This window comes from Entelurus aequoreus, linkage group LG17, assembly GCF_033978785.1.
Source record: "Entelurus aequoreus isolate RoL-2023_Sb linkage group LG17, RoL_Eaeq_v1.1, whole genome shotgun sequence".
Taxonomy (NCBI): Eukaryota; Metazoa; Chordata; class Actinopteri; order Syngnathiformes; family Syngnathidae; genus Entelurus; species Entelurus aequoreus.
In genome coordinates, this window is record NC_084747.1 from 43,878,172 (window position 1) to 43,892,978 (window position 14,807).

At 42.7% G+C, this 14,807-nt stretch overlaps 1 protein-coding gene across 2 annotated transcripts in view; it reads left to right on the plus strand.

Annotated features, from left to right (window-relative positions):
• The first annotated feature begins 592 nt into the window (after window positions 1-592).
• Window positions 593-14,807, plus strand: part of fancc (FA complementation group C) — a 122,961-nt gene continuing 108,746 nt past the window's right edge. Inside the window, exons 1-2 of one of the 2 annotated variants that reach the window (XM_062025738.1) lie at window positions 593-693; window positions 3,396-3,446. The gene's annotated coding sequence lies outside the window, so the exon portion shown is untranslated. Of the gene's footprint in view, window positions 694-1,425; window positions 1,477-3,395; window positions 3,447-14,807 lie in introns of those variants that run through there. The other variant, XM_062025737.1, reaches the window with a different exon arrangement.

The window sequence follows — 14,807 nt, forward strand, 5'->3', positions numbered from 1 at the left end:
TTTTGAACACTAGAGGTAGGTAACAAAGATTCAATATTTCAACCTGAGCATATAGTGTTTTGAACACTAGAGGTAGGTAACAATGAACACTAGAGGTAGGTAACAAAGGTGCAACATTACAATGTAAACATGAGTTACATACCTATAACACATCTCAAAATGTGGCAACAATGAGCACAGTGACAAGTGCTTTGTGTAAAAGAATAGAGAAAATAAATAAATATGTAAAAAGAAAAATCAAACTACTGTGTGTGAGGTACCGTTTCCCAGGTCAAAAAGCAGTAGTTCACTTACACCGGGGGTCGGCAACCCGCGGCTCTAGAGCCGCATGCGGCTCTTTAGCGCCGCCCTAGTGGCTCTCTGGAGATTTTTCAAAAATGTATGAAGAATGGAAAAAGATGAGGGGAAAAAAAATCTATTTTTTTGTTTTAGTATGGTTTCTGTAGGAGGACAAACATGACACAAACCTCCCTAATTGTTATAAAGCACACTGTTTATATTAAACATGCTTCACCGATTCGAGTATTTGGCGAGCGCCGTTTTGTCCTACTAATTTTGGCGGTCCTTGAACTCACCGTATAGTTTGTTTACATGTATTACTTTCTCCGACTTTCTAGGACGTGTTTTATGCCACTTCTTTTTCTGTCTCATTTTGTCCACCACACTTTTAACGTTGTGCATGAGTGTACAAAGGTGAGTTTTGTTGATGTTATTGACTTGTGTGGAGTGCTAATCAGACATATTTGGTCACTGCATGACTGCAAGCTAATCGATGCTAACATGCTATTTAGGCTAGCTATATGTACATATTGCATCATTATGCGTCATTCGTAGCTATATTTGAGGTCATTTAGTTTACTTTAAGTCCTCTTATTTAAATGTATACCTCATGACACACCGTCTGTATGTAATATAGCTTTTAATTTTTTGCGGCTCCAGACAGATTTGTTTTTGTATTTTTGGTCCAATATGGCTCTTTCAACATTTTGGGTTGCCGACCCATGACTTACACTATGCCTGTGCATTTTCATCATCACTGTCCTCTGTTTTTTTGGAGGGCAGATTTTTTTTAAGGAAAATCAACTGATCCACATGCCCATGTTTGAGCAGACTACGTTTTGTGGAAACAATGTCTCCCGCAGTACTGAACACACGTTCAGATTACGTGTGTTTCACTTGATGTACTTTTTTATGCCGAAAGAGGCGATTTTAGCCACTTGAATGACGGCGAAATCATTAAAGGCTCACAATTTTTAATCCATCCACAAATAAAGAAAACTTGGATTATTTCACTTTATGTACTTTTTTATGCCGCAAGAGGCGATTTAAAAGAGGCGATTTCAGCCACTTCGGTCATTACAGCCGAGTTTAGATATACTTTTCGAGACGAGTGACGTAAGCGCGCTCCCGCGTCAGGGGGTGCATTTTACGGCAGGAGTGAGTTTCCCGGCACAAAACACCCGGCCGGATGCAGAGGTATCTTTTAGCGAGAGATGACAGCAGTGGCAAGTCCTGCTGCTCTTTCCACCACTGTAGTGGGGTTTTTTGAAAATATTTCTCGGTCCATTATCACCTTCGGTCAGACTGATGCTTTCGTTCTCCTCCACATTCATTTTCCGTGTTGTCTCTTGTTTATCACTCGTGCTAATACCAGCTAGGCGGCTACCGCGTTTGGCGAGTAGCTTCAGCTCTCGCGTTGTTTTAGAGACGCTGACGCATATTGTAATCTGGACGACCCATGCAAAGTCTCGCGATAACCGATCCATGACTCTATAACCGATTCAGATAGGAATTCATGGATTATTCGCATTGATTGAGGAGTCTGCTACCGATGCAATCTAATCGCTCACTTGTTGAACCGAATACTCGGTCGCATCGGTTTATCGTTCACAACCCTAATAGATACGTTGTTATTTGAAAATATACAACTTTTTAAATGTTAGCAGTAGAGATGTCCGATAATATCGGACTGCCGATATTATCGACCGATAAATGCTTTAAAATGTAATATCGGAAATTATCGGTATCGGTTTCAAAAAGTAAAATGTATGACTTTTTAAAACGCCGCTGTACGGAGTGGTACACGGACGTAGGGAGAAGTACAGAGCAGTTGCGTCTCCCTGTCATACTTGCCAACCCTCCCGATTTTCCCGGGAGACTCCCGAATTTCAGTGTCCTTCCCGTGGCAACCATTCTCCCGAATTTCTCCCGATTTCCACCCAGACAACAATTTTGGTGGCGTGCCTTAAAGGCACTACATTTACGTGCCGGCCCAATCACATAATATCTACGGCTTTTCACACACACAAGTGAATGCAATGCATACTTGGTCAACAGCCATACAGGTCACACTGAGGGTAGCCGTATAAACAACTTTAACACTGTTACAAATATGCGCCACACTGTGAACCCACACCAAACAAGAATGACAAACACATTGCGGGAGAACATCCGCACCGTAACACAACATAAACACAACAGCAAAAATACCCAGAACCCCTTGCAGCACTAACTCTTCCGGGACGCTACAATATACACCCCCCCCCCCCGCCCCTCCCCCAAACCCCGCCCACCTCAAACTCCTCATGCTCTCTCAGGGAGAGCATGTCCCAAATTCCAAGCTGCTGTTTTGAGGCATGTTAAAAAAAATAATGCACTTTGTGACTTCAATAATAAATATGGCAGTGCCATGTTGGCATTTTTTTCCATAACTTGAGTTGATTTATTTTGGAAAACCTTGTTACATTGTTTAATGCATCACAACAAAATTTGGAATAATAATGTGTTAATTCCATGACTGTATATATCGGTATCGGTTGATGTCGGAATCGGTAATTAAGAGTTGGACAATATCGGAATATTGGATATCGGCAAAAAAAGCCATTATCGGACATCTCTAGTTAGCAGGCACGTTTGGAAAATTTGTACAATGGTATGGCTGATACCAGCCCAAATTTTACTTGGTATCGGATCGGAACATGTTATGTTTGCTGTGATAATTAATATTATGATTGTTATTATTGTACTTATAATTTTAGTAGTAATATTATTACTGTCATTATGGTTATTATTATTTATGTTTTATATTTTTCGAATTTTTTCACTTCATTCTGGAGCTCTTAATATATATTAACATTTGAGCATATTCAAGCAGCATTTTTGAAGCAAAACAATATAATGAATAACATTTGAGTGATCTAATTTAAGAATGAAAAATAAATTAAATTTTGATCATTAGGATTTTTAATATTTTAATTTAATTGTACTTTTATTTCAGTAATTTTATTTAATTTAACTAAGACTATTTTTAATAAAATGTGGTATTTAATTGTATTCAATGCCTCGTTTTTTTCTGTTTTTGAGTTAATGTAAAACGTCTGGGTCGTATTTTACAGCATGGGTCCTTCTCCCAGGATGCAGACGTAAACTCCGGAGGCAAGGTGCAGGTAAGACAATGACTTATTCTCATAAATCAGCCAGGAAATAAACAAAAGAGAAGCGTGCCGATCGCAGGGGGAGCTAAGGCAAAAATTTGCACAGGAATCACGAGCAAAGAAACAAGAAATCATCCAACGGAACTGTTGCATAGCGCAAACAAAAAGCCAGACAGTGTGTGGCGAAATACAGGAATAAGTGTCATCGTCTCTACTAGCGTCCCACAAGCATGTGTCCTAAGCCCTGTGTATTGTTGTCATATTGTGCACAACACTATACAGTATATAACTATATATGTATATTCTATCTCCATAACATGATGTTAAACCAATTTGAGCAACTCTTGTTTTACTATCCCGGGCCTTTTTTTTTTTTACCCAGAGGAAGCGGTAGAAGGTAACTTTTACAGGTGCACTGTGGACAGTGTTATCTCAAAGTGCATCACAGCATGGTGTGCCAGCTGCACCACAGACCCATTAAACTCACACACTACACCCTCGGGGCCCCACCTTCCTGCAAAGGGGAGGACATTTAGCAGGCTGGCTGTTGTCGAAGAACATCATCCTGGCCGCCACTGAGAGAACATTTAAACACACGACACTAAAAAAAAAACAGCGTCTTCATTCCGTGACACTCACTCACACATTGACAGTATTACAGTATTAGAAGCAGGAGAACATGTTTTAATGGCAGCGGGTTAGTTTGTCTTACACGTCCTGCTTTATTTAAAAAACAAACAGCTACAACGTTAGTGATGATGCAGCAACACTCCAGCTCTGAAAAGTTTCAGTAATCTACACTCCAAAGTACACTGCAAAAACTGAAATCCAAGTAAGATTAAATATCTCACATAAGGGTGATATTTAATTATTTTCTGTCTGATAAGATATTTCTTATCATGACTTTGACACAATTGTGTCAAAGTCATGATTTTTTTTTTTCATGCTTGAAATAAGAAATTAGTACTTTAAAAAAGCCGTTTTATACTCGTGAGTGTTGATGACACAGCTTTGCATCAGTTGATATTCTAGTTTCAAACATGTTTTACTCAATATAAGTCATCAAATCTCAGCAACAAGCTGTAATATCTTACTGAGATCATTTAGGACCAAAACCCTTAAAACAAGTAAAACACTCTGTGAACGATTCAAGCTGTTGTGTGGGTTCTCAGGACCATCAAGGACAGACATCCTGCGAGCAGGTTTTGACTTCTTTATTTTTCAATAAAACCTGTCTGCGGTCGGGTCGCTTTTCAGCTGCGCCTCCCTCTTGCGCTCGCTCCGCCGTCTGCTTTTCAGCCTTCCGCGTCGTCGTCTGCCTCTGGCTCTCTGCCTCTCGTGCTCAGCATCCGCTTATCGCTCTCCAACTCCTCCTCCCACGTTCTCGGCTGTCGCCCTTTTACACCTTGCGAGGAGATTAGCTGATTGTGACCAGGTGCGCGATCCACGCACCTGGTAACAATTGCGGCGTCGAACTTGGCGCGCACCGCCTCTGCGCTTGCTCGCCGTCCACGCCTCCTTGCCGCCATCTTGGAGCGGGCTCCGGTGTGCCCTGCCTCGCTGTTGGACTGCCAGCCACGCCTCCTCGCCGCCATCTCGGAGTCGCCCCCGGCGGGGCGCGCCTCGCTGTGGGTCTACCGGCCCCGCCTCCCCACACACTCTAACATAAAATCTGCCAGATGAGAAGAATTATCTTATCAGACAGAAAATAAGCAAATATCTCCCTTATTTGAGATATTTAATCTTACTTAGATTTCAGTTTTTGCAGTGTATGCCCCCTCCTATGCACTGCAAAAAGTCAGTGTTCAAAAACAAGAAAAAAAAGGCAAAAATTAGGGGTATTTTATTTGAACTAAGCAAAATTATCTGCCAATAGAACAAGAAAATTTGGCTTATCAAGACTTTCCAAAACAAGTAAAATTAGCTAACCTCAATGAACCCAAAAATACCTTAAAATAAGTACATTCTCACTAATAACAACTGAAATACTATATGAGTACATATTTTCTATTGTATAATTGAAAATAAAACAATTGGTAACAATTGCGGCGTTGATCTTGGCGCGCACCGCCTCGCCGCTTGCTCGCCGTCCACGCCTCCTTGCCGCCATCTTGGAGCGGGCTCCGGTGTGCCCTGCCTCGCTGTTGGACTGCCGGCCACGCCTCTTCGCCGCCATCTCGGAGTCGGCCCCAGCGGGGCACGCCTCGCTGTCGGTCTACCGGCCCCGCCTCCCCACACACTCTAACATAAAATCTGCCAGATGAGAAGAATTATCTTATCAGACAGAAAATAAGCAAATATCTCCCTTATTTGAGATATTTAATCTTACTTAGATTTCAGTTTTTGCAGTGTATGCCCCCTCCTATGCACTGCAAAAAGTCAGTGTTCAAAAACAAGAAAAAAAGGCAAAAATTAGGGGTATTTTATTTGAACTAAGCAAAATTATCTGCCAATAGAACAAGAAAATTTGGCTTATCAAGACTTTCCAAAACAGGTCAAATTAGCTAACCTCAATGAACCCAAAAATACCTTAAAATAATTATATTCTCACTAATAACAAGTGCACTTATCTTGGTAGGAAAAAAAATTAGGCCTTTTTGCTCAATATGTTGAAAAATATTCTTAAATTAAGTACCGTATTTTCCGCACTATAAGGCGCACCGGATTAGAAGGTGCACCTTCAATGAATGGCCTATTTTAAAACTTTGTTCATATATAAGGCGCACCACATTATAATAATTGTATTTTAAATACATTTTACAATTTTGTTTTCAATAATTTCTGCATATTTCATGCGTATAGTTCTAAGATTATAATTGGTTTTTTTTATTAAATCCCTTGGTGACATTCCTACACTGCAAAAAGTCAGTGTTCTAAAACAAGAAAAAAAAATACAAAAAGTAGGGGTATTTTATTTGAACTAAGCAAAATTATCTGCCAATAGAACAAGAACATTCGGCTTGTCAAGACTTTCCAAAACAAGTAAAATTAGCTAACCTCAATGAACCCAAAAATACCTTAAAATAAGTACATTCTCACTAATAACAACTGAAATACTATATGAGTACATATTTTCTATTGTATAATTGAAAATAAAACAATTGGTAACAATTGCGGCGTTGATCTTGGCGCGCACCGCCTCGCCGCTTGCTAGCCGTCCACGCCTCCTTGCCGCCATCTTGGAGCGGGCTCCGGTGTGCCCTGCCTCGCTGTTGGACTGCCGGCCACGCCTCCTCGCCGCCATCTCGGAGTCGCCCCCGACGGGGCGCGCCTCGCTGTCGGTCTACCGGCCCCGCCTCCCCACACACTCTAACATAAAATCTGCCTGATGAGAAGAATTATCTTATCAGACAGAAAATAAGCAAATATCTCCCTTATTTGAGATATTTAATCTTACTTAGATTTCAGTTTTTGCAGTGTATGCCCCCTCCTATGCACTGCAAAAAGTCAGTGTTCAAAAACAAGAAAAAAAAGGCAAAAATTAGGGGTATTTTATTTGAACTAAGCAAAATTATCTGCCAATAGAACAAGTAAATTTGGCTTATCAAGACTTTCCAAAACAGGTCAAATTAGCTAACCTCAATGAACCCAAAAATACCTTAAAATAAGTATATTGTCACTAATAACAACTGTACTACAATATATGAGTACGTATTTTCTATTGTTTCATTGAAAATAAAACAGCAAAGTCCATTTGGCTGTCATCTGTTTTAATTATGAGACACAATTGTGTCAAAGTCATAATTTTTTTTTTCATGCTTGAAATAAGAAATTATTACTTTAAAAAAGTAGTTTTATACTTGTGAGTGTTGATGACTCAGCTTTGCAACAGTTGATATTCTAGTTTCAAGCATGTTTTACTCAATATAGGTCATAAAATCTCAGCAACAAGCTGTAATATCTTACTGAGATCATTTAGGACCACAAAGAATGATATTATCAGACAGAAAATAAGCAAATATCACCCTTATTTGAGATATGTAATTTTTGCAGTGATGCCCCCTCCTATGGGTTGTGAGCCCAGGGGGGACTCACATTGCCTCTTCGGGTTGTGCCCGGCCGGGCCCCATTGGGGCAGGCCCGACCACCAGGCGCTCGCCATTGAGCCCCGCCTCCAGGCCTGGCTCCAGAGGTGCCCGGTGACTCACGTCCAGGCGAGGGAAACCTTGGTCCTCCTTTTTGTATTCATAGAAGTCTGTGATTTAATTATATTTAATTTAATTTCAGTAATCATTTTAATTAACAATTTTTCATTTCATTTCATTTATATCAAATATAATATATCAAAACGCGTATTGGGATGTCAGACTTAGCCTTGTCTTGGTTTAACTCTTATCTTACTGACAGGATGCAGTGTGTCTCCCATAACAATGTGACCTCGGACTATGTTAAGGTAACGTGCGGAGTTCCCCAGGGTTCGGTTCTTGGCCCTGCACTCTTTAGTATTTACATGCTGCCGCTAGGTGACATCATACGCAAATACGGTGTTAGCTTTCACTGTTATGCTGATGACACTCAACTCTACATGCCCCTAAAGCTGACCAACACGCCGGATTGTAGTCAGCTGGAGGCGTGTCTTAATGAAATTAAACAATGGATGTCCACTAACTTTTTGCAACTCAACGCTAAGAAAACGGAAATGCTGATTATCGGTCCTGCTCAACACCGACATCTATTTAATAATACCACCTTAACATTTGACAACCAAACAATTACACAAGGCGACTCGGTAAAGAATCTGGGTATTATCTTCGACCCAACTCTCTCGTTTGAGTCACACATTAAGAGTGCTACTAAAACGGCCTTCTTTCATCTCCGTAATATCGCTAAAATTCGTTCCATTTTGTCCACAAGCGACGCTGAGATCATTATCCATGCGTTCGTTACATCTCATCTCGATTACTGTAACGTATTATTCTTGGGCCGCCCTATGTCTAGCATTAAAAGATTACAGTTGGTACAAAATGCGGCTGCTAGACTTTTGACAAAAACAAGAAAGTTTGATCATATTACGCCTATACTGGCTCACTTGCACTGGCTTCCTGTGCACCTAAGATGCGACTTTAAGGTTTTACTACTTACTTATAAAATACTACACGGTCAAGCTCCTGCCTATCTTGCCGATTGTACTGTACCATATGTCCCGGCAAGAAATCTGCGTTCAAAGAACTCCGGCTTATTAGTGATTCCCAGAGCCCAAAAAAAGTCTGCGGGCTATAGAGCGTTTTCTATTCGGTCTCCAGTACTCTGGAATGCCCTCCCGGTAAAAGTTAGAGATGCTACCTCAGTAGAAGCATTTAAGTCCCATCTTAAAACTAATTTGTATACTCTAGCCCAGGGGTCGGCAACCTTTACCACTCAAAGAGCCATTTTGGCAAGTTTCACACATTAAAGAAAGTAATGGGAGCCACAAAAATGTTTTTAAAATTTAAAATGAAAAACACCGCATACAAAGCTTACATGCTTTGTGCTATGTTAACCAGGGGTCTCCGACACACGCACCGGCACGCACTTTAATGTGGATATTTGATGTTAGTGCAGCCCGCGAGTTTTGGATGAATGTCGCTTGCGTCACACTTGCCAACCCTCTCATTTTTCCCGGGAGACTCCCGAATATCAGAGTGTGATGGCCCTGCATTTGGCGCCCTCTACAGTCTGCCCAAGCAGTGCTCCTGCTCGGCCACAAGTGGAATGCAGCTTTAGCTTGCTCACGTAAGTGACAGCAAGGCTACTAACTCAGCTGCCACACATCTTACACTGACGGTACCAATACCCAGAATCCCATGCAGCCCTAACTCTTCCGCTCAACCAACCACGAAGAGGGGGGGGGGGTGTTGATGTGTGGGGGGATTTGGTGGTAGCGGGGTGTATAATGTAGACCGGAAGAGTTAGGACTGCATGGGATTCTGGGTAATGGTTGTGTTGTGTTTATGTTGTGTTACAGTGGGATGTTCTCCAGAAATGTGTTTTTCATTCTTTTTTGGTGTGGGTTCACAGTGTGGCGCATATTTGTAACGTAACAATGTTGAAGTTGTTTGATACGGCTACCGTCAGTGTAAGCTGTGTGGCTGATGAGTAAGTATGCTTTGCTGTCTCCTGTGTGAGCAAGTAATAACAACATGCAACATGTGGCTGGACTGACACGCTGTAAGTAAATGCTATAGAGGACAATTACTGCAGTGCAATTAGGGCACGCCCTTTATATAGTAATTAGAGTGTTAATAGGATTATTTTCCCTGGGAGTAATCTATGAGAGACACTGACATCCATAATTCTCCTGGGAAAATCGAGGGGGTCGGCATGTATGTAGCTGAGCCGCATCAGAGTGGTCAAGGAGCTGCATGCGGCTCCGGAGCCGCGGGTTGCCGACCCCTGCTCTAGCCTTTAAATAGACCCCCTTTTTAGACCAGTTGATCTGCCGTTTCTTTTCTTTTCTTTTCTCCTCTGCTTCCCTCTCCCTTATGGAGGGGGAGTTGCACAGGTCCGGTGGCCACGGATGAAGTGCTGGTTGTCCAGAGTCTGGACCCGGGGTGGACCGCTAGCCTGTGCATCGGTTGGGGACATCTCTACGCTGCTGACCCGTCTCCGCTCGGGATGGTTCCTGCTGGCCCCACTATGGACTGGACTTTCGCTGATGTGTTGGATCCACTGTGGACTGGACTTTCACAATATTATGTCAGACCCACTCGACATCCATTGCTTTCGGTCTCCCCTAGAGGGGGGGAGGGTTACCCACATATGCGGTCCTCTCCAAGGTTTCTCATAGTCATTCACATTGACGTCCCACTGGGGTGAGTTTTCCTTGCCCGTATGTGGGCTCTGTACCGAGGATGTCGTTGTGGCTTACAGCCCTTTGAGACACTTGTGATTTAGGGCTATATAAATAAACATTGATTGATTGATTGATTGATTTCACAATTTTTTTGCTGATGCCATTTGTTTTAGTGAAATTAATCTAGTGAGTGTGAATGTTGTCTGTCTATCTGTGTTGGCCCTGCGATGAGGTGGCGACTTGTCCAGGGTGTACCCCGCCTTCCGCCCGAATGCAGCTGGGATAGGCTCCAGCACCCCCGCGACCCCGTAGTAAAAATTGGATCGATGGATGAATAATCCAAGTATATACAGTAGGTCATTATGTAAAAACAACTTGTAGCACTTGTGTTGATAACATCGATATTGTAAGTTGAAAGTTGATACTATTGTGGAGGACTCGCACTTCGGGTTCCTCGGACCACCAATGACGGACATGACAGGCTCGTTTGTAGTGGAGAACAATTATTAATTTTTCAATAAATCTGCTTCTTTTGCTCCTCTGCTTTTCAGTACTCTCCTCTGGTGACAGTCGCGCTCTTTTGGTTGCTTTTCAGCCTTCCGTCTCCGTCTGGCTCTCGCTCGGGCTCGGGTTCTCTCTCGATCATCCACTCCAACTTCTCCAACTCCAACTTCTCCCCACTGTCCTTCTCGGCTGCTGCCCTTTTGTAGAGTGACAGGTAATCAGACAACTGCGCCCAGGTGGGCCATCTACGCACCTGTCGCCGGCCCCGGCACACCCCGCCTCGCTGCAGGGCCGCAGGCCACACCTCCCCACAACTGTATTTGTACAATTGGAGCCTACATTGTCATTATTGTGACTGAAGCACCATACGTCTGCATTGCTTTGCTCCAACATGTGATGTGCCGTTTTTCTCACACTTGTGTCATACAATTACACGTTGTGGATGCATGCAAAGTGAGTCATCGTACAAAGAAGTATTAATATGTAAAAAAAAAAAAAAAAAAGCTTTATCTTATGACGGGCCCTAACATGGTGGAATTTACTAATGATCTGAGCCGGATGACATTTTATTGGATTTCTCATCTGTGCTTATTGATTCTGGCACTATGACAGTCACCTAATGAGGACCAGGGCTTGAGTTTGTTGGGAGGACTCGGGACCCCATGTGGAGGCCCGGTCAGAATTAAAACAACAGGAAAAAAAAAATCAAAACATGGTTTTTGTGTAATCTAATATGGTGATTGGAGCTCATCTTTGCATAACGTGACGTAATGTGACGTGACGTGATGAAACGCGACATGACGCAACGTGAGGGCTTGATGGAAACAGCTGTGTACAATATATCCACTAATTAAATGAACGTACACTAGTGTGTGTGCGGTGTTGTCCTGACAAGCAGTATCAAAAATGAGGGCATTTACAGGTCACCAACCATCCTCCTGGAGGTCCAATGCAAATATGCTTTTATTGGTACAATGTGGCTTGACAACAATGTCTACGTTTATGTTTTTTAATAGGAATTTATGGAGGTGAGAAGATAATTCTTCTCACTAAGCAGATTTTATGTTAGAGCGTTTTACTTGTTTTAAGGGTTTTGGTCCTAAATGATCTCAGTAAGATATTACAGCTTGTTGCTGAGATTTTATGACCTATATTAAATAAAACATGCTTGAAACTAAAATATCAAGTGTTGCAAAGCTGTGTCATCAACACTCACAAGTATAAAATTACTTTTTTAAAGTAATAATTTCTTGTTTCAAGCATAAAAAAAAAAATCATGACTTTGACACAATTGTGTCTCATAATTAAAACAGATGACAGCCAAATGGACTTTGCTGTTTTATTTTCAATCAATCAATCAATCAATGTTTATTTATATAGCCCTAAATCACAAGTGTCTCAAAGGGCTGTACAAGCCACAACGACATCCTCTGTGTCGAGTGGGTCTGACATAATATTGTGAAAGTCCAACACATCAGCGAAAGTCCAGACCATGGTGGGGCCAGCGGGAACCATCCCGAGCGGAGACGGGTCAGCAGCGTAGAGATGTCCCCATCCGATGGACAGGCTAGCGGTCCACCCCGGAGCAGAGTAGAAAAGAAAAGAAAAGAAACGGCAGATCAACTGGTCTAAAAAGGGAGTCTATTTAAAGGCTAGATTATACAAATGAGTTTTAAGATGGGACTTAAATGCTTCTACTGAGGTAGCATCTCTAACTTTTACCGGGAGGGCATTCCAGAGTATTGGAGCCCGAATAGAAAACGCTCTATAGCCCGCAGACTTTTTTTGGGCTCTGGGAATCACTAATAAGCCGGAGTTCTTTGAACGCAGATTTCTTGCTGGGACATATGGTACAATACAATCGGCAAGATAGGCAGGAGCTTGACCGTGTAGTATTTTATACGTAAGTAGTAAAACCTTAAAGTCGCATCTTAGGTGCACAGGAAGCCAGTGCAAGTGAGCCAGTATAGGCGTAATATGATCAAACTTTCTTGTTTTTGTCAAAAGTCTAGCAGCCGCATTTTGTACCATCTGTAATCTTTTAATGCTAGACATAGGGAGGCCCGAAAATAAAACGTTACAGTAATCGAGACGAGACGTAACGAACGCATGAATAATGATCTCAGCGATTTTCAGTGATTTTCAGAAGATTTTCAATGAAACAATAGAAAATACGTACTCATATAGTAGTACAGTTGTTATTAGTGAGAATATACTTATTTTAAGGTATTTTTGGGTTCATTGAGGTTAGCTAATTTTACATGTTTTGGAAAGTCTTGACCAGGCAAATGTTCTTGTTTTATTGTAAGATAATTTTGCTTAGTTCAAATAAAATATCCCTAATTTTTGTATTTGTTTTTCCTTGTTTTTGAACACTGGCTTTTTGCAATGCACCACACCCAAGCCCTAAGAAGTTTTTCTTCCTTGGCAATTTGGGGTAACTCAAGGTTCTGCCGCCTCAACACAGCACAGAAAGGACAAGAAGAGTTGCCAGGAAGTCAATTGGAAGGACAGTAAGAAAATGAATAGAAAATATCCCTCCATCCATCTATTTTCTACCGCTTGTCCCTGTCAGGGTCGCTGGAGCCTATCTCAGCTGCATTCGGGCGGAAGGCAGGGTACACCCTGGACCAGTTGCCACCTCATCACAGGGCCAACACAGATAGACAGACAACACTCACATTCACACACTAGGGCCAATTTAGTGTTGCCAATCAACCTATCCCCAGGTGCATGTTTTTGGAGGTGGGAGGAAGCCGGAGTACCCGGAGGGAACCCACGCAGTCACGGGGAGGACATGCAAACTCCACACAGAAAGACCCCGAGCCTGGGGATCAAACCCAGGACCTTTGTATTGTGAGGTACATGCACTAACTCCTGTTCCACCGTGCTCCCATTTCTTTTCTTTTTTTTTTGCAAATTCCATGAGTTTTTGTACTAAATTAAGCATTTTCAAGCACAACAATGTCTTAATGAACTACAAATATCAATACTAGTTGTATTAGGCACTAGATGTGTCAAGACTTGATTCTTGGGATGTGTTCCTCCGGAAGGCAAAGGAAAATTGGCGCGTGCAAGACGTGAATTTAAATACATGATTTAATTTTAACAAATAAAAAAAGGAGTAAACAAAAGGCGCTCACAGTGGAGGTAAAAAACTTGACTAGGAAAACAAAAGGCGCGCACAAAGGCGGAAATACAAAACTTGGTAATAAACACAAAACTTGCATAAATGCAGAAACTATGAACAATTAAACAAAAACACTCACTGTGGCATAAATGAACAAAACTTACTTGGCAAAGAACTGTGACATGACATGAAGCAGAGTGCTGAAATAGTGTGAGGACGCCAGGACGAACAACAGAAACAGACAGATTTAAATAGTGACGTGATCAGTGAAAACAGGTGCGTGACAAGACAGGTGAACAGGTGCGTGACATGACAATGTGAACCAGGTGAAACTAATGGTTGCTATGGTGACAAATAAAAGTGCACAAAAAGTCCAAAACCAAATCCCAACATGACTAAAACAAAACATGATCACAGACATGACAGAGCCCCCCCCTTACGGACAGATCCCAGATGTCCAAAACAAACAAAACAAGGCAGGATGGAGAGTCATGGGAGGGCGGGAGGGGGACATGGCGGTGGGTCGCCAGGCCAAGTGGCCCCGGATCCACCGAGGCATGGTCATGTGGCGGCGACGCGTCGACCGCCGCTGAACCTGACGAGGTGGTTCGACCTGGGAATGGCCACATTCGTGGCCGACGAGGAGGTCGGCGCACCTGGCGTGGCGGACGCCCATGGAATGGCCACATCCTTGGCCGGCGAGGAGGTGGGCACGTTGTTGTGGCAGGCGGAGAAGCTTGGCGTGGTGCGTCAGGCGGCGAAGCTTGGCGTGGGGGGTCTTGGTCTTGGTCCTGGCATGTGCGGTCTTGGCAGCTTGGGTCTTGGTCTTGGCGGCGTGGGTCTTGGTCTTGGCGGCGTGGGTCTTGGTCTTGGCGGCGTGGGTCTTGGTCTTGGCGGCGTGGGTCTTGGTCTTGGCGGCGTGGGTTTTGGTGTTGGTCTTGGCAGTCTTGGTGTTGGTCTTGGCAGT